The sequence below is a fragment of the Pygocentrus nattereri genome, chromosome 6, assembly GCF_015220715.1.
Source record: "Pygocentrus nattereri isolate fPygNat1 chromosome 6, fPygNat1.pri, whole genome shotgun sequence".
NCBI lineage: Eukaryota > Metazoa > Chordata > Actinopteri > Characiformes > Serrasalmidae > Pygocentrus > Pygocentrus nattereri.
In genome coordinates, this window is record NC_051216.1 from 9,965,349 (window position 1) to 9,991,370 (window position 26,022).

Genomic DNA, 26,022 nt, shown 5'->3' on the forward strand with positions numbered 1-26,022 from the left:
GATAAGATGGACAGTGAGTGTAGAAACAAGAAGGTGGTCGTGATGTTATGCCTGAACTGCATTGTTATAGAGCATCTGAGGTGTAGAATGACCTGCAGTGCTGAGCTGCTTGTGTCTGCAGAGAGGAGAATAAATACGTTAGAAAAAGTGAACTTGGCACTGAAAAAGATTCTCAGTGATTGTATGAAACTGTAATTCTGTACAACAGAGTCTAATATTGATTTCCAAGGACTGTTCCATGGATGAATAACTTGAGACTGACAAATAACACTATTAACCCCATTTGTGTCTGGACCGAATGCACTTCTGTAGATAAAGCATGTGTGTATATATGATATGAATAGCTGCCTGCGCAGTAGAGTTGATTTAGTTTTCCTGCAGTGGAGGATGCAGGCAGGTCTCTCCTGTAAGCCCTGCTGGATCAGTGTGGATTTTGCTGTGTAGAACTTCCTCTTCTTACCAAGCTAAAGCTACAGACAGTCCAACAGTGGAGCAACTTTCCCTTTTAGACTATTTATCGTTTGTTGTATTGACAGGCGGCTTAGAAAATGGATGTATGGATGTATTGACTGGACAGTTTATCGTATCTTCACATTTTAGGCTCAAATTGTAAAGGACACATCATTATTGGGGCTCTGTGGTGGCAGAATGTTGGACTATACTGGATTACATTTGTTCAGTAATCTAAAATTGACTTGCTTATGTGGTTTCTTGCCACACAAGCAAGCTATATGACAGTGTTATGTATAAAAATGGGCAAAAGTGAGGCTTCAAGAGGCTTTTTATAGATAACACTATCTATATCATACAGCTTCAGAAAGTCTATTTGAAATTAAGCAGGAACTCAAAGCAGTTTGAGGTGAGTTTGTCATGACTTTGACATATAAGTTGTACCAGAGATGAAGTGACTATCGTTATTCTTCTTAACATTGGTTAAATAATGACTCAGGAAGGACAAGCATGTTTCCAAAAAAATACTTTGGCATTAAAAAATACTTTTAAAAGTATAAAAGTCAAAAAGGTATTTAAGTACCGAGTAACTACGGCAGTGGAACGTCTTAGTAAATCCTCCGTTTGGGGCATCAGAATCAAGATTGTTAGGCTCTAAAATAAAATGCTAAAGCTCCAAAGTGAGAGAGGTGGTCGGTTACAAAGCAACACAAATGCTGTTACCAGTAAAACAGAAAGGAATATTAATGAATGTAACTGATTAAAAAGTAGGTTACATGGATATTTAACATTATTTGGAAATTTGAGTTGTGAAGATACCCAGGAAGGTACGAATCTATCAAAATAGTTATTAAAGCTGAATTTCACCAATTTTGTCTAACATTTTAGTTGAGATGAAACAGAGATATTCAGAGTGTCCGTGTAGAGACACTTACTGACCTCGATATCTTTACAGGGGTGCTGACAGGAATCAGGGGTCACCATGACTACAACACCAATAAAGCCACTTTATTTACCACCAGGGAAGCTTACAGAACCTACATGTGTCTTCAGAGTTTGTATGTGTAATTCTGATGATGGTTCTATAGTTGTCACGCCTTGAACTAACTCGCAGGCCAAAACGGACTGCACTACCCAGACTCCTCAGGGAGATCGTGTGACTGCGCAACCTCCTTTTGACTCGGAGTCCAAATTGGACTACACAGCCCACAATCCCAACCTTTTTGGAGCATTGTAAGGTGAAATAATCCCCAAATAAAATGTATTTCAGACTTTTTACTATTTTTCCATAAACAGAATTACACACAAAATCTCTGAAGACACGTGTAGGTTCTGCCAGGTTCCCTGGAGGTTTTGGACAGTAAATAAAGTGGCTATATTGATGTTGTAGACACTGTGAATCCTGGTTCCTATCACCCCCACTACAAAGAAATCTAAGTTTCATTACAACGACACTCTGAATAACTCTGTTTGCATCTGAACGACTAAGGAAAAATATAGACAAAATTGGTAGAATTCAGTTCTAATAACTATTTTGATGGATTTGTAGTTTTCTGAACATTTTCATCACTCAGATTTCCAAATAATGTTAATTATCCATGTAGCTTACTTTTTAATCAGTTACATTCATTAATATTTAGTTCCTTTTATTAGTTCCCAATATTTACTTGGGGGCAGTCATGGGCTGGAGGTTAGGGAACCGGTCACCGGTTCGATCCCCAGAGCGAAGCACATGACTGAAGTGTCCTTGAGCAAGACACCTAACCCCCAACTGCTCCCCGGGCCCTGTGGATTGGGCTGCCCACCGCTCCAGGCAAGTGTGCTCACTGCCCCCTAGTGTGTGTGTGCTCACTAGAGTGTATGTGGTGTTACACTTCACAGATGGGTTAAATGCGGAGGTGGAATTTCCCCAGTTGTAAGACTAATAAGGGTCTCTTAATCTTTTTTTTTTGTTTTGTTTCATTGTTTTGTTGGTAACAGTATCTGTACCGTTTTGTAATTGATCACAGTCAGGCTAACATGTAAGTTTGAAAGTGAAAAGGGGTCTATATAGCACCTACTATTAATATGAGCTTGACATCATAACAATAGCAGAACCTATACCCTACCATGATGCAAAGAACTCTTTAATCATGCAAAGGGTTCCTTAATTGTTCATGGTCCTACATAGAACCGTTTTCTTTACTGGAAAAAAAAACATGAGTTTTAAGAGTGCATAATTCATTTCCTGCCAAAATCTGGCAGCATATTCATAAACATTGTGTCATAACTTCCTATAGGGGAGATTCTAAATGCATTACACTCCTTGTACAGATGGTTTCACATCCAACTGCCGTTATATCTTAACCTCTCTTTATAAAGAAAATGTGAGAAATCAGTAGAATTCCCTTTAAAGTATTAAAACTAAAGAAGTCAACATCTCCAACACCAAACTATCTTGGCTGATCACGTACATACACTTGAAGTGAAGGGGAAAACTGTGTATTTGCTCATCATTCATACCAGTTCTGAATTTTCTCCTGTCCTGTGCAGCTCGGGTCTGCGGACAGCAGGAAGAAAAGCTGAGGCTGAAGGCTGAAGTGCTCCATTAGTCCTCTGGGTGGCGCTACGTAAGTCTGACTGCCCTGCTAAAACATCATTAGCCTCCTTCTCTCTTTCTCTCTCGCTCTTCTTGCATGTGAGTAGTGGTAGCCATGGCAACCCCTTCAGAAAGCAGGGTAAATATTGAGAGGGCAATTGATTTTGATGGGGGAAAATAATAAAAACAGAATTCAGCAGTCAGTAAGACAGGACAACTGAGCAGGAGCGGAAAAAGCCCTGGAGAGCAACACAGACCAACAAAGCAGCCAGAATCCTCATTTAGACTCTCTCTGTCTCTGTCTCTCTCTCTCTCTCTGTCTGTCTCTCTCTCTCTCTCTGTCTGTCTCTCTCTCTGTCTCTCTCTGTCTGTCTCTCTCTCTCTGTCTCTCTCTCTGCCCTCTTGCCCCATTTAAAGGTCACTACAAGACCTTTGCCAATAAAAGGAAACCAAGGTGTAGTTTCTTTGTGTAAAAACTCATGTCAGATTAGAATCACTCATGTCGCGCTCTCTCACTGTTTGGCTTCAGGGACCTTATAGTAAAAGCACAGACCTCAATCAATAACCACATAACGAGGAACCAGAGGTCGCTTGGTAAGGGGTTTTCAATGAAAAATCTAAATTACACCATCATTTCCCACTTACACCAGATGTAGTCGATCAGCTAAGACATCCATTCTTTAGTTTAACGCTGGAGCTACAAGGTTAACAGTGCTGAGATTTGGGTGTCAATGGCCACTCAAATCTTTTCTGTAAATACATCCCCAAAACGTCTCAACTCCCTCAACATGCATCCAAGTCTTTATTGAGGTCATGCAGATTTTTTGATGTGGTGTAGGATCTTTGACATTCATAGTAAACAAACCTAAATATTATTAAAGAAATGTTAGTAAACACCTACTTATTTGGTGAATTTAACAAACAGGAAAAAAAAAATGAAACAATGTTTTATTTTTGTCATGATGTTAAATTCAGCAAATGAACACACACACAAAGTCTTCGCTGCTAATCCTCCTGGGTCACCAGAGTCTATCCCAGTGGTCATCGGGCAGAAGGCGGGAAACACCCTGGAGAGGTGTATCACAGGGGAGACACACAGAAATATACCTTCACTCACACACCTAGGGTCAATTTAGCAAATCTACTTCATTTACATTCATGGCATTTGGGTAAGGCTGTTATCCAGAGTGACTTCCAATGGGATCATTTTACACATGTTGGTGAAGGTAGTGTTATCCAAGGACCCTTATTGTCATTTTATAGTGTAGGGTGCTAACCCAGGTGGGGATTGAACCCCAGTCTACAGCGTAGAAGCCAGAGGTGTTACCCACTACATTATACCAACCGCACAACTAGTCCACCTGACTGCATGTCTTTGGACTGTGCAAGGAAACCCATAAGGGCACGAGGAAAACATGCAGGCTCTACACAGAAAGGTACGCTGGTCACCCGGCTGGGGAATCAAACCCAGACCCTTCTTGCTGTGAGGTGATAGCACGTCATTTGACAGGGGTGCCAAAACTTTTGGATGCACCCGTACTGTCATCTACAAAAATGAGCAAAACTTCATAGTTGAAGCTGAACATGACATTTTAAACAGGCGTTTAAATTGGACTCCCTTTCATATTCTTGCATGTCGTGCAGGCATACGGAAGCTAGACCAGGTTTATATTTGTCTGCTGTTTATTTTTGAGAGGTGAAATAACAAACAGCTAAACTCAGTTAAAGTATTCAAGATTAGCAGTTATTTCTAAAAGGAAACCACAAACGTAATCTGCATGACAAATGGGAATTCACAGCAACACCTGTTGTCTTAAACAGGTGCTCTCAGTCAGTACATTCTGCGTCCTCAACCCCATCCACCACCTTGCACCACCTTAATGAAGACCTGGATGTGGTTCAAGCAAGTTAAAAGTAGTTTTAGGGATGTGTTTACAGAAAAAGATTTGGGTGACTATTGACTTCCAGTGTTATTTAACAATGCATTGTAGCTCTGGCTTAAAACTAAAGAAGCAAAGTTTGGACACCAAACATGTCTTGGCTGATCAAGTACATCTGTGGTAAGTGGAAAACAATGTAAAAACTATTTCCTTGACATAGTTAAAAAAAGAAGAAAAAAAAAAAGTATGAATTTTTATGGACATGGTCCTAAAATCTGATACGTTTCTGATCTGCAGCAATGTGACTCGGTCTGAACAGCCAGATCGGAATTCATGGACTTTTACATCAGTCCAACTCGGCATTTGTCATAATTTTGTGCTGCTGAGACTCAGAAATATTTACACTGATGTTTCTGTACCAAAAATTTAGAAGAGATTTATCGTAACTGCACCGTGTTTGAAGAGGTTCTGAACGAAACGGGGGAATGTGGCCAGAGGAGACCAAGGCTGCAGTGTCAAAAAAATTGAAAGAATCTGAGGAGTAAGGAATCGAATAACGTGCCCTTTTTATGGCGAACTCAAACACGTTCTGGGTGATGAGCCCAGCTTTCAACCATTGGAACTTCATGATCGTTCCTTTGATGCTGGCACAGATGAAACTGAAGCTCTGGGAGCAAGCTTGCCATCATGATTGTTTACTTCTAAATGAGCCACGTGATGCATTGCGCACGTGGATTGGTTTAGGAGCTGAACAGCCAAAAAAAAAATGGATTTGGTGAGAAAATCATATTTGGGCCACTTTTGCCTGCTGTGTAAACGTAGCCCAAGAACAGGCACTGCTCATCACTAGTTGACAGCTGCCCACATCGCCTACTTGTGGATATCTTCAATCAACAAGTCAAACTAGCTGAGTTTCCATGCAACCCCTGCAAGAAAGGCTGTGTTTTGAAGGAGCTGGACCAGCTTCTGGAATCATTTACCTTTTTAAGCAGATAATTATTAGTGTTGCTTTGTTATACTGTTTACATGAAATGGCATGATTACACAACTAATAAAATTAGTCTTCATATGTACAATAAATTACATTTACATATAATTTGCATACAGTTTTGAGTCCGAACTTTTTCCAATTTGTTTTCATGTCAACATTTTGTATTCCCAACAAAAAACTTTCATGATAATAGATCATCTCCTCTAGCACTTACTAACACAAATGTGCTATGGGTAAAGGTTCAGGATTTGTATGCTCCAAAGAGCATATAAGCTAAGCTAAGAGTGAGACATAGTGAAAGCCACTAATTTTGACCACTTGGTGGTCACAGATGACAAATCCTGGAAGCCCTTCCCGAGGTTGAGTTCTCTTCTCTTCTTTCTCTGAGCAGGAGATGTAGTAAGTGAGTGCGGATGTAATTTAGTGTCATTGAAGCCTGCAGGCTCACTCCCGAAATCCACCTGATAGAGCCCACAGGCTGTATTACCCCAGCAAGAGGCACCTACCGGCATGGTCCATTTCAGAGAAGACAGACGGAGGGAGCAGAGAGGGTAGTGCTGCAGTTCCCATCTTTCCACATGCCCTCCACAGCCACCTAGTTAGAGATTAGAGACAAGAGACCACATTATACTGTAATATTCAAAGCCCTTTTGTTTGAAAAATGTTTTAAAAGTTACAGCCCTGTGGAAAAGTCTTAGTCACCTTAGCACATCGCGTAAAGCCATTTATCTTGGCAATAAATGTGTTTGTGCCTGTAAAAACTAAATATATAACTTGAATAGATGCAAAGAAATGGAATTACAGCAAAAAGTAACCAGAATAGGGGACAATCCCGCCTAAAGGTACACTTTCAAAAAATGATGGTTCTACAAGGGTTCTTTAGGAAATGAATTGTTCTATATAGAGCCATAAACAGTCAAAGAACACTTTCTATAATTAAATGGTTCTTCAGACTGGTGGAAAATGTGCTGTACATGCATATATGCACATATTTATTGAGTACTGTCATTATATTGATGTGCAATAGCAGTATAAAGTCAATTAAAAGCTATCAATAAACAATCCATCCATCCATCCATCCATCCATCCATCCATCCATCCATCAGTCTGTATAGCACCCAAAGGGCTCTTCTATTGTTACAGTGTAAAGCTTCTAACAATTGAAGAACCCTTTTGGCTGCTATATAGAACCGTCTGTAACACATTCATGTGCATTTTCTGACAATCAGGAGAACCCTTTCATGATGCAACAAACACTTTAGACTGATGAAGTTTATCTTGCGTATGGTTCAATATAGAACCTATTTGAAAAGGTTTCTATTTAGCTAGTATCCAGCGTGAAGAACCCTTTTTAGTGTTATAAAGAATAATTTTTAAAATTGTTCTCTATAGAATCATCTACAGCACATTTTCAATCAGTCTAAAGAACCATTTCAAAATGCAAAGAATCCCTTTATCATGCAAAGGGTTTGTTGATTGTTCAAGTTTCTATATAGAACCATATTCTTTCTTAAAGAACCCTTGAAGAACCATCTTTTTAAGTGTGTAGCATAAGTATTGGGTGTTTGGCTAAAACAGCGCATTAAAAATATATTTTTCATGTTGTTCTGTCTAGTACACACATGCAAATCTCCACAACAAGGAAGGAAATTTTCACAGTGATGCCTAGACCAACAAGGTGAGGCATGTTGAGCATCCTCCCCTATTATAATGTCTCTGATGGGGCTGAGCTGCTCATCTTTCCCACATCTGCTAATGAGCAAACTATAATCTGTTGCTGAATTATACAGGCTGAGACCACTGAGAGTAATTACTTGTGATGGACGAGAAGGGAAAAGGATCAAAGGTCGGTGTATAGCAGCTCCGGCACTGCAAAACAGATCAGATAACGATAAGCAAAACAGCAGCTTTGGCCCCTGAGCCCGGCTGCTGACCTGGACCAATCAAATTACCCTGATATCAGAGCTCCCATCACCCCTCTGTACTCTGTGACGAATGAGGGCTGACTGTACCGTCCCACGTAGCGATCGCACCATGACTAATGCTTCAGCGCCACTCATTTGTATTCATTTCTGAGAAGATGAAGGAAGCACTTTGCTTAAACTCAATATAGTGCAGCTCAGTGGTTCAAGGCTCCTCAATGCAAAACCTTCCAGAAAGCCAAAAGTTTCTCTCACAAAATCGGACAAGAAATGGGCGTTTCAAGAAAGGAACCCCTTTGTTTCCATCCAGAACGCAACAGTGAAAGAGTGGTACAGTAATCCTTGTAGAGTTTAGCTATAAGTATGATTCTATTGAATAAAATTAACTGAAATGCATTTTTTAGAAGCCCCTGATGTTCCCTCTCTGTGTATAGTGCAGGCTAACATGTCCTGTTAAATGACAACAATTATCCAGTGCAAGTTCTGGACAGTTCCTTCATTTCATTCATAGAATATTCCATTATTTTACAGTTGTATCCATTAAAATTTTTTGTAAATTTCCTTTGACATGAGAGAAAAATGGATAACACTTTATAATAACTTTGTTGCAAAAAACCATTAATAGCATTAATAAGCATAGGTTAATCAGGATTTGAATATATATAAACATTCATAAAAGACAGTTCACATTTGTGAATTATATGGTGTTTATTTTTTTATATTTACAACAAAATCTTTCACTAATAAATAATAATGTGTACATCAGTTATTGTATATAAATCATCACAGTGAATTACTTATTTCTTTCTAATAGAGACAGAAGCTATAACTATAACTGGACTATATATTGTCCAGTATGTATATATCATGAGAAAATATCTTAAATAATTTGATAACATGTGAGATGCTCTAACACCTGTTAATAGATGTTTGTAAAATAGATTTTTTTTTTCTAGACTATTTTGCAGTAGCAAAGGCAACACAGAAACTAAACAACTCTTTTAACCAGTTTGTCTTGTATAGCACTGCAAAGCTCCAAACAAAGCAGTGTCATTTACACCGCGAGACTTTAACATCCCAAAATTGCTCCAATCTGATGATTCATTGACTCGAGAGTTCACACATTACACAGTCCAGCACAGACGAGTCAATTCACTCCATCCAAAGCCCAAAACAAGCCATATTGATCAGTCTGTACTGAAATAAAAATGAATACAACTTGCACTTTTCACACAGAGGGTTCTAGAGTGCACCAGATCCCCAAATCTTGCTGTTACACGAAAATATATGTGAGATGTGCCTGTCATGTTAATTAAGGCAATGTGCTGTTGTAGTCTCTGCTATCATTTGGCAATAAAGGCTCCTTTGCATCATTAAAGGGTTCTTCAAACTCATGAGGAATGTGCTGATGGTTCTACACAGAACCTTTTTGAAAATGGTGTCAATCTTGTAACAATAGAAGAACCCTTATGGGTGTTAAATAGGACCATCTATAGCACATTCATGCACATTTTCCAACAATCCGAAGAACCTTTAATGATGCGATGAACCCCTTTAACTATGCAAAGGTTTTTTTGGTGTTCATGGTTCCATATAGAACAATTTTCTTTACGAAAGAACCGTAGAAGCACCATCTTTAAGAGTGTTGGAAAAAAAAAATTAATTCATCATTTATATAACATGTTTTGACAGCCCTAGTTTGCAATAATCTATATTTTCACCAGTAGTACAGCTGTATTGTGGTCTATAATACCCATGTAGAGATTCCTGCAGTATTTCTATTGTTCTTGTTCATAAGAATGCACCATATAGCGGTGCTCAGCACTTCACTGAGTGGTAGGATTTCAACCATGCTGGTTCTAATGACATAAATGTCTTTAACTTTTCATAAACAGTCATTCAGTAGCAGGTTACACTAATCAAAGCATGCATGCATCCTTTTCTGGTGTTGTACCTGTATTTTCTAACATAAAAAAGGTTTTAGCGAAAGGTTACGCACGGCGGGCGATGCTTGGTGTGCAGCGCATGTCGGCTGCAGACAATAAATACTGGAGTGACAGGTGGAGGTGGAGGGATGTTTATTGCATCAGGGAGAGGTTCTCTTTCATGCATGCTGTGATCCTTCATATCGCTTTGTTTACCTACGCTGAGGTGAGTTTGGGAAAAGAAGCTTCACGTCGACGAACCGCTCCTGCACCAAGGACAAAGCGTGGAAAGGCTCGTAAATGATTGATGCCAGGATAAATTAAATTGCAATTGAAGGACATAATGCACGGCCGGGGCTGCAATTCATCAATTTAACCCTAAAAACAGCAATTACAGCACATTCCACTGAGTTTAGCCTTCAGCCAGAGAGAAAGAGAGAGTGAGAGCGCGAGAGACTATGGCAAATTCACAAGCCATCAACGCTGTCATCGTGACATGCCATTCATCTACATGAGCATCCAACCACGTTGATGGGGGCACATTTGATTAATCTGCAGGCTAGAAAAAGCAATAACAGTCCAGATCATCTCCGTATCCCTCATTCGTGAGACTTAGCAGTAGCGTGCCAGGCCTTATCTCTGCATTGCTAGTCACATATGATATAATCAGAGCAGCCTCATGTACTGTAGAGTGCAAAATTATGCCTAGAAGACACTGGGAGATATTTGTTGGTAACTAAAGAGCAGCCAGGCAGATCAGACTGTACTTGAAGAGAAAATGTATTTTGGAGCTTGGGAGTTGGATTTTTTGGATCGTGCCTATAAGAAGGAGAAGGAAAGAGAAAAGCTTTGTACTATTTTTAACAGAGTTAGTCTGTTGTAGGTTCTGAAAGCCTTACTGCATTCTACAGCTCTCCTGAGAACAACTTTTTTTTGTAGTTTTGTGAACATTTCTCAGTGTTTACAGGCGTTATCACAGTCTGCCTCTCAAAGGTTGGATTCCCCCCCCTCCTTCTCTCCTTGTAACCAATCAGATGATTTGAATGGTGGAAAAGTAATACATTGCAAATCAGCGCATTTAGTAACTTTTCATAACATGCCAGAATGACTCAGATGCTCGCAGATGAAAAATGAGAAAAAGGCTCTACTTGTAAAATTGTGATCCACAATCTTTGTCAAAACCAGAAAGGGCAGAAAACACAGACAGACAAACATACCAGGCAAACAGAGTCCAAGGGGCAAAGGCAAAAAAGCAAAAAGTCCAAAACACGGAAGGTAGTCAGAATCCAACAAAACAATATCCAAAGTGACCACTCAGTAGCTCTCAAACAATACAATACCTCACAAAGACCTAACTAAAAGCCCGGGCTTTATACTAAACTAGCTAGGCAAACAAAAGGCAAGAACAAGTGAAACAGGTTAGTATTTTGGGGAAGCTGAACGGTGATTGGTGCACGGTGAAGGGTCATGAGTCACATGATCTCCCAGAGGATTCTGGGAGATGGAGTCCATGGAGGTGTCAGGGCTGGAGGGAGTCGTGACACTTTTCTGACAAAATTGCAAATTAGGGCTGATTATTTCTACAATTCTTATGACTATTATTCAATTAATGGTCAATCAAACTATTATGCTTTCTACAGTTTCCACCTACTTTTCACATTGGAGCTATCATTTATCTGTATCTTCTGTAATGTGGTAATGAAACAGAAGTCAAATCATCCCCTACACTTCTTACATTTACATTTACAGCATTTAGCAGACGCTCTTATCCAGAGCGACTTACAAGAAGTGCTTTGTCAATCTAGAGAAAGTATCTTTGCTAGTTACCAATAGCTTAGAGAAAAAGACAGTCCTGAGCTCAGATACTGCTAGAGACAAATATGTCACTGCAGACACCAAGAGAAAAAGAAACAGAGTTGAACGCAGAACTCTGTGCCATTCAATGCAATACAATAACAATAAGATACAATACAATAAATAAAATAAGTGCAGCTTATAATTCAGTGCTCATTTAAGTGCTGTGTAAAGAGAAGAGTCTTCAGTCTGCGTTTGAAGACAGCAAGAGACTCTGCTGTTCGGACAGCCAGTGGGAGTTCATTCCACCACCTGGGTGCCAGTACAGAGAACATTCTCGACGCTCGTCTTCCGTGCACCGTGAAGGATGGCGGGTCAAGCCGAGCTGTACTCGAAGCTTGAAGGGCTTGTGGTACAGTTCGAGATTTTACCATTGCCATCAAGTAGGTAGGGGCTGGTCCATTTTTGGCTTTGTAGGCCAGCGTTAGGGTTTTAAATCTGATGCGCGCAGCTACAGGAAGCCAGTGAAGGGAGCGCAGCAATGGGGTGACGTGGCTGAACTTGAAGACGAACCGTGCTGCCGCATTCTGGATGAGTTGCAGAGGCTTGATGGTCTGCATGGGAAGACCAGCCAAGAGCGAGTTGCAGTAGTCAAGCCTTGAGGTGACCAGAGACTGCACTAGCACCTGGGTGGCCTCTCGGGTGAGGAAGGGTCGGATCCTCCGGATGTTGTACAGTAGATACCTGCATGACCGAGTCAGGTTCGCGATGTGAGTCGAGAACGATAACTGGCCATCCAGGGTCACACCAAGACTTCTTGCCTCTGCAGATGGAACAATCTGTGAGTTCTCGAATGAGATAGCAAGATCATGAGGACCTGTAGTTGCAGGGATGAATATCAGCTCAGTCTTGCTGGGATTGAGCTTCAGGTGGTGGGCTGCCATCCATGTAGAGATGTCAGACAGGCATGCCGAGATGCGACTGGAAACCTGTGTGTCAGAGGGAGAGAAAGAAAGCATAACAGTGGTAAGAGAAGCCATGAGAAGATATTACTCTTTTCTCTTTACACTAGCTCTCTTTAGGATTTGAACCATTTCCATGCATAACCAGTGATTCCGAGGTTGGTGAGGGTGTCCAGAAGGATCGTATGGTTGACTGTGTCAAAAGCTGCTGAGAGATCAAGAAGGATCAGGACAGAAGACAATTTGGCCGATCTTGCAGATTGGAGGTTCTCAGTCACTGGAATGAGGGACGTTTCTGTAGAGTGTGCTGGTTTGAAGCCAGACTGGTTGGGGTCTTGGAGCTGGTTCTGTGTGAGAAAGAGAGAAAGTTGATTATAGACTGCACGTTCAAGAACTTTTGAAAGGAAAGAAAGAAGTGATACCGGTCTGTAGTTGTTGACATCAGAGCTGTCAAGCGTGGGTTTCTTCAAGATGGGGAGTACTCTTGCCATCTTGAAAGTTGCTGGAACTTCACCCGACACCAAAGACTCGTTGATGAGAAATGTGATGAAGGGCAATAGGTCCTCAGAGATTGACTGAAACAAAGCAGATGGGATTGGATCCAGTGGGCGTGTGGTTGGGTTACTGGACTTGATCAGTTGAAGGACAGCATCTGTGGAAAGAGAAGAGAAACAGTCTAAGGGATCGAGAATGAGATGATGCGGTCTAGTGGAAGGTGTGGGGACAGAGGGAAAAGACTGGCGGATTCTATCAACCTTCTCCTCAAAGAAGGTGACAAAATCCTCAGGGGTGAGAGAACAGGGTGCAGGGGGAGGAGGAGGGGTGAGAAGGGAGGAGAAAATGTTGAAGAGCTTGCGTGGATCACATGCTGATGCTTCCAGTTTCCCTTTGTAAAATGATGATTTTGCAGCAGTAACTTCAAGTGAGAACTTGGAAAGGAGAGATTGATAGGAGTGAAGATCTGAGTCAAGCTGGGATTTCCTCCACCTTCTCTCAGCCTTCCTTAGATCTTGTCGGTTGCTGCGCAGGACACCTGTCAGCCAGGGGGCAGGTGGGGAAGATCTTGCTGGCCTGGAGGAGAGAGGACACAGGAGGGTAATTGCAGATGAGAGTGAAGAAAGGAAAGCATCCTTGGCCTTGTTCAGTGAGAGAGAGGAAAATGAGTCATGATGGGGAAGGGTGTTCAGGATGGTTGAGGTGAAAGATGAGGAAGGAGTGGAGTGCAAGTTGGGCCGAGAAGAGGAGTACAAAGGGGTGTAATGGACAGGATTAACAGGGAGGGCAAGTGAGAAAGATAGGAAATGGTGATCAGAGCGATGCATGGGAGTTACTGTCACATCCAGCGCGGAGATAGGTCTGGTGACGATCAGGTCCAAAGCGTTGCCTGCTCTGTGCGTCGGAGGAGTCTCGTTGAGAATGAGGTTGAAGGATGATAGCAGTGGTAACAGGCAGGATGACTGCAGCTTGTCTGATGGCAGGTTGAAGTCTCCCAAGAGTATGAGTGGGGTTTCGTCGATGGAGAAAAGACTCAGTAGAGTGCCTAACTCATCGATGAAGTAGCCTAGAGGAGAGGGAGGACGATAAAGAACAATGATGTGAAGTTTAGTGGGGAAAGATACAGTGACAGCATGGTACTCAAAGGAGGAAATTGAAAGATGAGAAAAAGCAAGTGGAGTGAAACGCCATTTTCGAGACAAGAGCAGACCTGTGCCACCACCCCTGCCAGACTGCCGTGGGGAATGAGAGAAGTGAAAGGCAGTGGACAGTGCTGCTGGAGTTGCTGAGTTCATGGGGGTGATCCAGGTCTCTGTCAATGCCAGGAAGTGCAGCGAATGGAAGGATGCGAGGGCTGAAATGAAGTCTGACTTCTGCACAGCTGATTGGCAATTCCAGAGCGCACCTGCAACCCTGGTCAGAGAGTCTGAGGAACGTGGGGGATAGATGAGGTTACTGGAATTATGGGTCCTGTTACTTCTTGTTGTATAATGCAGTCTGTCAGGATGGCCACATGTAAGGTAACGCATTGTAGAGGTTTTGTTTTTACATAAACAAAGTGCTGTTTTTTCCCTTAATCACCAATTAGTCAATGAATAATTGAATTTTTGTCTAATTATAACTGCCCTATTGCAAATAGTAGGGGAATGTTTGTGATTATTCATAAAGAATGCAAAAACTTACATTTATGGTGCTCTGTGATGGACGGCCAACATGTCCAGAGTGTATCCTGCCTTCTGCCCAATGACTGTTGGGATCAGCTCCAGCTCTCCCATGACCTAGAAGGATAAGCGACTTAGAAATGTAAATTTACACCATTTAGCAGGCATTGTTATCAACATCCATCCATCCATCCTCAACTGCTTATCCGAGTCCGGGTCACGGGGGCAGCAGCCTAAGCAAAGAGGCCCAGGCCTCCCTCTCACCCGTCACCTCCTCCAGCTCTTCCGTGGGGATACCAAGGCGTTCCCAAGACAGTCGAGAGATACAATCCTTCCAACATGTCCTGGGTCATCCCCGGGGTCTCCTCCCCATCAGACATGTCTGGAACACCTCTCTAGGGAGGCATCCAGAGGCCATCCTTACCAGATGCCCGAACCACCTCAACTGGCATCTCTCAATGTGAAGGAACAGCGGCTCTACTCCGAGCCTCTCCCGAATTGCCGATCTTCTCACCCTATCTCAAAAGGAGAGCCCAGTGACCCTGCGGAGAAAGCTCTTACTGTTATCAACAGTGATGTGCAAAAGTGCTTTGTTGTTCACTCAGCGAATGTATCCCAGCTAGTACAAATAGTGCAAACTACTATTGAGCTCAGACCTTGCAAGAAATAAATGCCAGTACTTAGACCTAGAAAGAAAGATACAAAGCTAAACAAATAGTTATTGCAATACAATACATTTCAATAAGTACTCAGGTTAGCCTTCACTTCACAAAGAAATAGTCTTCAGTTTGTGTTTGATGACTGTGAGGGACTCTGCTGTTAAGACAGCCAGTGGAAATTTATTACACCACCTGGGTGCAAAAAAGAAGTTTTGATGCTTGTCTTTCGTATGGCTTAAAGGACAGTGGGTCAAGCTGAGCTGTACTTTCAAGATTGAGTTTTGACCATTGCCATGAGATAGAAGGTCTTGGTCTATTTGGCTTTGTAGGCAGGTGCCGGGATTATATATCTGATGCAGGCAGCTACAGAAAGCCAGTGAAGGGAGCGCAGCAGTAGAGTGGCATGAGTGAACTTAGAAAGGTTGAAGACTAGCTGTGCTGCTGCATTTTGGATCAGCTGCAAGGACCAAATGAACTGTATAGAAAGACCACCCAAGAATGAATTGCAGCAGTGAAGCCTTGAGATGACAAGAGACTGAGCAAGCACCTTGGGTGTCCTCCCAAGACAGAAAGGGATGAATCCTCTGAATGTTATAGAGGAGAAACCTGCCTGACCAAGTCAGATTTCCAATATGAGCTGAGAGCAATAACTATTTATCCATCTACCATATCTTTGGATGGAACAACCAAGGAGTTCTCAGATGAGTTTGCAAGATCATGATGAGGAGCTGTAAAATCAGAGATGAATGAATGATAGAGATGAACGACTGCCCACCTGTCTGGCCGGACACTGATGGATAACTGACTGTCTAGATCTCCTGCTACCCTCTTCAGACCAGCTGTGAATGTCCCAGCTACTGCCACTTGCTACATTGAAGTTTTCATGGTCTCCAAGTTATTACTACTACTAATACTATTACTATTAATATTACTAGTTTAATAACTTTGTAGGTAGTTTGACCAGAGGAGGATGGGTCCCCTCTTGTGAGCCTTGGGTCCTCCCAAGGTTTCTTTCTCAGCTCTGAGGGAGTTTTTCCTTGCCACTGTCACCCCTGGCTTGCTCACCTGGGGGTTTTTACATTCATGTTAAAACATTGTTTTTACTGGAATTCTGTGAAGCTGCTTTGTGACAACATCAGTTGTAAAAAGCACCATACAAATAAATTTGATGTGATTTGATTTGAATAGCAGCGCAGTCTTCCCAGGACTGAGCTTCAGGTGGTGAGCTGCCATCCATAAGGAGATGTCAGATAGACATGCCGAGATGCGACTGAAAACCTAGGTGCTAGAATGTGGGAAGGAAAGCATACGTCATCAAAAAAGCAGTGACAGGAGCAGCCATGAAAGGATGTTACATCACCAAGATAATGAGTGTAGAGTGAAAAGAGAAGAGGGCCCAGCACTGAGCCTTGTGGGACATCAGGGAGAGCCTGCATAGAGAGGGTGTGGACCCTCTCCATGTTACCTGATAACCACTTCCATACAAAGCCAGCGATTCCAAGGTTGGTGAGGACATCTAGAAGGATTGTATGGTTGACCATGTCAAAAGCTGCTGAGAGGTCAAGAAGAATCAGGGCAGATCACAGTTTGGTTGATCTTCCTGACTGGAGCTTCTCAGTCACTGCTATAAGGGCAATTTCTGTTGAGTGCATCAGTTTGAAGCCAGACTGGTTGGGGTCCTGGAGCTGGTTCTGAAAGAGAAAGAGAGACAACTTATTATAGCACTTCATACTGCACTTTCAAGAATTTTTGACAGGAAAGAAAGGAGTAATAACAGTTGGTAGCTGCTGGCATCAGAGCTGTCAAGCACGGGCTTCTTCAGGATAAAAAACAACCTGGTCTTTTATGCTGATGGAACATGACCTGATGACAAGGAGCTGTTTATGATGAAAGTGATGAAGGGCAGCAGGTCCATGTGAATGGCTGGAGCTGTGTGAATGGGATGGAATTGGATCTAGCAGGCTGGAGGTCGGACTGCTAGATTTGCATAGCTGTTAGATTTACTAATTCATGGAAAGAGAAGAAAAACAAGTTAGGGAATTAAGAGCGATAGGACTAGGGCTGATGAAGGGAGTATAGACAGAGGGAAAAGACTGGCAGATTCTATTAACCTTCACCTCAAAGAACTTGACAAAATCCTCAGAAGTTAGAGAAGAGGGTGGTTGAGGAGAAGCATGATTGAGGAGAGAGGAGAACATACTGAAGAGCATGTGTGGATCAGATGCTGATGCTTTCAGTTTCCTTCTGTAAAAAGATGACTTTTCATACATAGACATTCATAGAAAAGGCAAAAATTTAATGTGTATAAAATCCAGTATGTTTAATTAGTAGAAAACTCCATAAACTTCATTCATAAAAAGCTTTACATTTGTAGAACAGCCAACAAGCCTAATTTACAGAAAACCCAATAACTTTCATTTTTAGAAAACATATTTTGTAGAAAACCCAACACACTTCATTTATAGAGAACCCAGCAAACTTGTGTTGTAACAAAAACATGAACTTAATTAATAATTAAGTTAATATTACTGCTATTAATATTAGTAGTTTAATAACTTTGTAGGTAGTTTGTCCAGAGGAGGATGGGTTTCCCCTCATGAGCCTTGGTTCCTCCCAAGGTTTCTTTCTCAGCTCTGAGGGAGTTTTTCCTTGCCACTGTCGCCCCTGGCTTGCTCACCTGGGGGGTTTTTACATTTCATGTTAAAACTTTGTCTTTTTTGGAATTCTGTGAAGCTGCTTTGTAACAACATCAGTTGTAAAAAGTGCTACAAATAAATTTGATTTGATAGAGAACCCACTAAATTGAATCTGTACAAAACCCATACAAATTTAATTTTCAGAAAAAAAACAGTAAACACAATTTGTAGAAATCCCAACAATCTTCATTGTTAGAGAACCCAACAAACTTTAGTCATAAAACCCAGCAAACTTCTGTCATAGAAAACCAAGAAACTTCATTCATAGAACACCCAATAAATTTCTGTTATGATAAAAACAAAAACTTTAATTCACTCTAAACCCAACAAAAAAGGAAGGTTTAGGCCAGAAAGATTGACCAGAAAAGCTAAACTAGTGAAAAGTCACTAATTTGTACAACCCCTGGTGAACATTTCTAGGTCAAACGATGACTCACTTGTTCCAGCAGTGAGAGGGTTTAACTGCACAATAGCCATCTAAACTGAGGTGACCTTCATTTATCTCCAGGTGCTCATAATTTACTATTTATGTAGACATGTACAGCCTGAAACATCCAATAATAACTCAGTTCAGAGTTACGTTCTGAGTTAGACTGAAGGCGGTTCGTGGTTGGCGCAGTACCATCACCTTCCTGAAGCCTGTCTAATACAAAGAGATAGACGCTGTCAGTTGTTTCAATGTGGAAAAACAGCCCAGGAAAAACATACATATTTCAGACTACACCTGTTTTCTTTAGAGCACACACAGATCCAAACAAACATTCCTTGCACTCCAAACAGCCCTTTGAGCATGACGACCAGCATAATTAAGAGCACTGTGAGACAAGGCCAGCATTGCAATGGTCTGGTAATCACCAACGTTTTGCTTCCAATCCACAGCACAACATGAGCTCACAATCAGGACCAAGCAGGGCCAAGTTTTTGGCCAATTAGGCCTGACAGAGGTGGACATCTTCGGCAACAGCTCTGCTTTTTTCTGTACTGTAATAAATGCAGAATTTTCGACATACTTGATTGTTGCTCTGTTTTGCTTTCATGTGCACACTTATGAGAATTAATTACAGCTTGAGTATCTGAACCAGGGTTAATTCTAGCCTGAGAACCTAAACCTGGATTGAAAAGAGAAAGTTATTCCCTGTCTTCATAAAATGAGTTACTTCCATTTACTGGGTTTTGTGAAGCTGAAACACAGGCAGTAACAGTGTCTTTGCTGAACTTGCTTCCTGAGACAATCCCCTGGATTTGATGTCTCTGTACATGTATAAAAGTGCTGTAAAAGTAATGACTTAATAATCATTAAAAATGAGTTAATAATCATTTTAAAAAAAAGATAAACTCTCAAGTAAGGCAACCATCCAAGCATTGAGACAGTTGGAAATTTGTGAATTTTGATTGTGGCATTCCCACAGCCATCCATGACTGGGATGGTCCTCATGCTCCTCCATTACTGCAGGTGCCTGTTAGCAGAAGTAACAAAATTGCTAGATAGTGTTCTCCTCCAAGAGTGTTGAGCTGTCTAATGATGTCACAAGAGCAGAAGTTTGAAAAGTTTCTTAGAAGATGCACATGCTGGCCTTCATCCTACCAGATGAGAAGGAGACCTAGCAGGTGGGAATTGTATATATAATATATATATATATACAGAGTGAATCAAAAGTCAAAGGACACAATTTTATTTTATTTTATTTTATTTTTTATGGTGTCACAAGCCTTCACAATGCGGTGCTGAAGGTGGTGTTTGTTGCAGATTTTCTCAGCATACACAATTTGTTTGAGATGACCCCAGAGATAAAAATCGATAATAAAATAAAAACTAAAATAAAATAAAACCTGTCCTGTGACTTTTGACTCACCCTGCATTTATGCATTTTATATATATAAGATATAGTATATATATATATATATATATATATATATATATACATATATACTAACCCTAACCCATATATATACATACACACACACACAGACACAGACACACACACACACACACACACACACACACACACACACACACACGTATATATATATATATATATATATATATATATATATATATATATATATATAAAATGCATATATATTCCATGTCATTGAGAATGTCAATACTTTTCAATGAGAAAAACAATTAAAATCAGGTCTACTGCTAATAGATGTTCACCTGTTGAATTTCTTTATATTGCCTAATACCCCTGGTTACATTTATACAAAACAACAACTGAGCTTAGAGAAGTGTAAAAAGTAACGAATCAAAATGTTTTTTGAATGACAGCAGGACGTGTCACATCTGGCCTATTTGTTCATTTGATAAGGCCTGCCAAAAAGTTTCCCTAATCACTAAACATATTTTTATAGCATAATTATTAGAGGTATAATGAGTGTACAACATACTCTTGCCATAGCAGCACTGATGCTAGCTTCAGAGGCCACGAAATGTTTGCTTTAACAAGTTCTTCTGGAAATGCTCTTTTCTATGTTTTGAGAAATGACCAGCAGTTCACTCTTTCTACCAGACTCTTAGGAAACTGGGCAAGTTTTCAGATTTACTAAAATGCTACGGTACATTGAAAAGTTTTTCAGAGGTATCCTGGGTATAGTTATAGTTGCTAGGCTATGATGGACCAACTGGTTGAACCAATTTGCTACAGCGCCATCCTGAGGCAAAGCAGTGTTGAAGCTGTAGTTAGTTAAGACCAGAAGCTCGCTGATTGTCAAGCAGCTAAACAATGATTCTCCCTGAATTTGTATCTAAGTGTCTATTTTTCCCTAACAGACAACATAACATCATAATAATTTTATTTACAAGGACTCCCAAAATTTTATTTTGGGACATTTAGGGGGTCCAAAAGGTTATTTCTGGACCCCCCACAGAAACCCCTGCATTTCACACCTTGGATATAATCATATGTAACTTACAATTTCTTATTTTCCTCTTAAATTTGTTATTTTGAAGCACATTAGAAACAAAATATAATAAAATACACTTGCCTGCTTTTTATTTTTAGATTATTTTCTCTAACATTGTACTTTGGTCTACTCACACCACATTTTTACAATAAAAGTTTGTGCACCCCTAAATTAGAAGTAAGAATGCCTTGTCTCTGCGACTTTCATACAACATAAATTGATTCCATTTTCACACATTTCCATTCTATGATACACAGCAGAGTGCTTAGTTTTTATTGATGATCTCTTGACTACTGTACATTTCAGTGTAGCTTCTTCGTGGTTAAAACAGATTTGCTGTTTTGCAGATTCAGTGTCTTAATGTATTTAGTGCTAAGAGTGGAGACTGTGGCCTTCTAAGTTCAAACAATTGTGTAATGAGCAGGAAAAGTGAACAGTGAGAGTTAAAGCTGAAATATTAATGGTGAGAGAAGGTGTGAGTGGACGTCTGTGTGGTTCTCTGAGGTGAGAGGAGTTCAGTGAAGGGCTGAGAGGGTCTGATAGAGCTGAAGAGCTGATCTGATTCAGTCTGATAGCACACAGTAACAGGACTGACAGCAGCTGATGAGGAGACTGACATGGGTTTCCATACAGAGAGAGAGAGAGAGAGAGAGAGAGAGAGAGACAGACAGACAGAGAGAGAGAGAGAGAGAGAGAGAGACACAGACAGACAGAGAGAGAGAGAGAGAGAGACACAGACAGACAGAGAGAGAAAGAAAGCGGGAGGGGGAGAGAGAAAGACAGAGGAACAGAGAGAAAGAGAGAGAAAGAGAGAGAGAGAGAGAGAAAGAGGAAGTGAAGATTGATATTGTCGTTTACCCTTGGACGAGTGGAGGACACAACCAGCATAACAAGTTGTGACACTTCAATTAGCCTCAATGAGATAAACAGTGCAGAGACGGCCGCCATGGCTCCTCCACAGGCCCCTCACTTTAACTCAACCATAACAGGAACAATGATCATAATAATCCTAATGAAATAACAGTAGTAAAAATTATATACATTAAATAAACAAAATAAAAGTCAGTATATATTCAGTAATAACAAATCATTACAGACGGTATATTGAACATACACAGTGAGGGGTTTCGGGGGGGACGGTGAGGTTGGGGTGTGGAGTGTGTTACTGTCCCTCATGCAGTGACATGCCACATATTTTGTTACAAAATTCCTTGTGCCAATTTAAAGTTTTTACTTTAAAGGAGTGAGTACAGCGCTCTCTCACTCTCTCACTCTCTCCCTCTCACTCTCTCTCTCTCTCTCTCTCTCTCTCTCCCTCTCTCTCTCTCTCTCTCTCTCTCTCTCTCTCTCTCCCTCTCTCTCTCTCTCTCTCTCCCTCTCTCTCCCTCTCTCTCTCTCTCTCCCTCTCTCTCTCTCTAGGTGTATGTATTTATAGTCCTGTGTGTCAGTCTACAGCTTTCGTGTCTAAATAATGATAAAGAATCAGGGCAGCTGGCAGAGTGAGATCTCCTAAAGCTCCCACCAGCCTGTCCAACATCCAGAGACTTCACCCACCCTCCACACACACACACACACACACACACACACACTCACACAATGAAAAATCACTACTCAGTCACTGGATGTGACACACTGGTGCAGATGGGGTGGGGGCAGGGTGAGGGGGATACAGTGTTCGAGGCTTTGAGAAAGAGCGGAATCAGTCATTCGTCTGGTTCAGGAGGAGACGCTGGAGACAGATGCTGTGCTGAGCGGACGTGTGATGAAGCTCTGTGAATGATCTGAATCGACTGGCTGATCCATTTAAAGAGGACTTTAACATAGCGTTGGCCACAAAAACCTGTTTGGAGAGCAGAACATGATGTTTTTGGCTGCTTAAGCTTAGAAGTGAAGTACTACACTTTATCCGAATGTGACAGTCAACATTACAAACTAATGGTTGGTGAGTTAAGGTCAGCGTTTCTCACTGCCCACTTGCTCGGATATGTGCTCATCCTCCTTCATTCTTGTCTCCTCTGCGCCTCTGCGTTTTTTGCAGGCCTTGCTGCTGCTGTCCACCTTCACATGATTCAGGAGTGAAAAATGTTACATGCTGCCTGTGGTGTCAGCCAGTGGCAGATTCACACGGTTGCTCTGAAGCCCTAAATTACTACAGATATACACTTGAATATAACATTTATAGTTCGTCTGAATGGTCTTGTGCTAATATGCGTGAGTTTATATGTTAGCTCACCGGCACAAAACACCACCAGCCCACCGGGAATTCTTCCGACTTTCCTGATTACCCTTTCCGACATTGTGTGTAGCCTTTTATATGAGATTACTTTCACCTTGTTTTTGTTGCCTGCCACTAAAGAAACATGTTTCAAAAGTAGTGAATATGAATTATTCACATGATTAATGCCAGACCAGGATTCACTGCATTTACAATAAGGCGAAAATATTTTTGTAAGCTACAATGAAATGTGTGTGTGTGTGTAGAGAGAGAGAGAGAGAGTTATTGCAAGGCCTGTGTCTGTGTGAGAAGGTAATTGGAGGTATGGAGGATCTACACAGGGGTTTAGTAGAGAAAGGAGCACCTGTGTGCTCAGAGTGAGAGAGAGAGAGATCAATATAAGGTTTAATTGGAGGGGTCAGAATCTTTTCATCGTAGGGAGTGATTGATGCCTTTAATGGAGCTGAAAGGTTAGAAGTCATCTCAGAGTGTGTCCATTCACAATAAGGGCAGACCCTCTGCCCTCAGTTACGTTTACACATATAACCTGCCATTCACCTTCCTACACATTAATAAAGGATCATGTGTGCAGTAATACGTTAGCACCCCAGACAGCCAACAGAGGGCGCTGTACTCGAGCACCATTCCAGCAGTGCATACTGCCCACACAGGTCTGTGCCTGTGGTACAAAAGGGAATTCAATAGTGCTTCACTGAGAGCTAATCACCGTAAACGTCATTTAAAAGGCACATCACTATCTCTGCTTTTGAACAAGACTCAGCCAGTTAAACTTGATTAATTATCCATGAATAATGCTGATTAAAAACTAGAAACTAGCCACCAGAAACAGATAAAGAAACACATACTGAATGTTATGAATGTAATGCAAAGCTTTAAAAGGAACATCATCACATGAGAAGTTTCTATTTTACCTCTGTTTACTTTTTCCCTGAGTCGAAAGGCTCGGCTTGGACATCTTCATCGGCTCAGAGTGCTGGACGGCTCTTGGATTGGGGTGAACTCCAGTCTGGCATATGCTCCCACCTGCTAGTCAGCACTCAGATGCTTTCCACTCACGTGAGTGAATATAGATAACAATGCATTCCCGTTAACTCTCGCATTAAATGTGATCAAGATCTGCATCTGACCAGCCTCGAATGTGGTTGGACTGATGTGGCTGACATTCTCTCACAGTGTGTGCTGGGGGTGCTCACACCTGCCTTTTCAGGCAATCAAGTAAAACCTGAATGTGTGACTCAAATCGCCAAAAACAGCTGTCAGTGCAAGATGTAACCTGGTCCACAGAGTCTGGCCTGGTTAGGTGAGGTTTTGTCTCTCTCTTCTTCAGCATCTTCATCCATCCTTACTAGCGTGATTAGACGCTTCTACAGATCGTTCACCAAGACTGCGCTGAAAATATTCACAAAAGTCGGCTGTTGCAGGCAGCACACATACGTATAAGGACAGGGAACAAAAAATCTACATAGATATCATCTGTGCTTTATAAATGCATTTAGTATGGCACTGTTCAATGACATGTTTAACGCAAGTAGACATTCTTATTAAGTCAGTAACTGTAATGTGATAACAGTATAAACTGTATTACATGACACTTAGTTCTGGCCTCACTTTGTGATTGGCTGGGAAGTGCCAATAGGAGAAATCAGCACTACGTCACAACAAACAAGCTTACTTCTGAGTGGATGATGGTGGAAACATGGCATTGGTAGAGGAGGATTTTGAACCAATTCTAATACGGAGTTTCAAGGTATTGGAGACAACAGAACTTTTTCAGTGATGACAAAATGCCCTCACCTGTGTAGCTTCTGCTACAACCTTCTTTAAGTGACAGTACACCAGCAAGAGGATATACTCAGCTGCAAAATCAAAAATCAAATATATCAAAAACTTCAAAATAACACATTAAGCAAACAACGTCATTTTAAATAGAAAACAATTGAGATTAAGATCCTCCTTCACACCTTTAGGAAACAAAGAGACAAGTTCAAAAATCTGAAAGGCCTCGTTTTGTAATAATCTTCTGTCCTGATCTCCCCCAGTAGCCTACCAAGCCTACCAAGCCATGGCTTTGTAGCCACTTCTAGATAAAAATGAATCACTTTTACTCCCGGTTGGTGCAATAGAGGAGGAGAATATCCAGTGGGGAAAAAAAAAAAAAAAGTGGAGGTGACATTGCCTCATTAAAACAGTCTCACAATAAGAGGTGATGATATGTTCCAAATTAATTAATGGATGTCATGACTGATTTTATCAGGTTTGGAGGTTATTTGTCTCTCAGTGGCTGTCTGGCCACAGAGGAGTGGGCCGAATGGAAATTAATTACTGACTGAGCGGGAGCCGGAGTCATTGTGCATCTAGAAGACCTGCCTGTCAGCTCGTGTTCATGTACACAGACACACACAGCGCGGAGTCCAGTGTACAAGCAGAGCAAGGCGGACGACAAATTGCGAGTGGTATGATGACTTTAATAAGCTGCAGAGGCTCTTCTAATTGAAGTAACTTGAGGTTAGCTTTTTCAGCTGTAGTCATCAAGCATAACCTGCCAAATATTTACATATTAAAAAAAAGTTTTATGAAAATCCTAACCAACAGAATTTTATTTTATAAATGACTATAGAATAGTTATTACCAGTTATAACGCTGTAACTAAACACTGTAGTTCAAAAATATTGCTCTGCCAGTATAACAGCATTAATTAAACCAGTGTCCTCTTCATATCATGATTGATTGTGAGGGCTGATGTGCTTTTGGGAATGATTTCTTTCGGTGGACTGCATTGGTATTTGGTAGAGCTTTTTGTGTTGGTTTATTAAAAAAATGAATTTTTCTGTTGTTGGTTTGAATCAGTTTCATCTCACAGATATTG

General features: G+C 41.1%; 1 long non-coding RNA gene across 3 annotated transcripts in view; it reads right to left on the bottom strand.

Moving 5' to 3' along the window:
- Positions 1–11,121, bottom strand: part of LOC108433054 — a 77,998-nt gene extending 66,877 nt beyond the window's left edge. For 2 of the 3 annotated variants that reach the window (XR_001858268.1, XR_001858269.1), the window contains exons 1-2: positions 10,964–11,121; positions 6,406–6,494 (exon numbers count right to left, since the gene is read on the bottom strand). This is a non-coding gene — a long non-coding RNA (uncharacterized LOC108433054). Of the gene's footprint in view, positions 1–3,958; positions 4,096–6,405; positions 6,495–10,963 lie in introns of those variants that run through there. The other variant, XR_001858267.1, reaches the window with a different exon arrangement.
- Between the last annotated feature and the right edge of the window lie 14,901 nt (positions 11,122–26,022).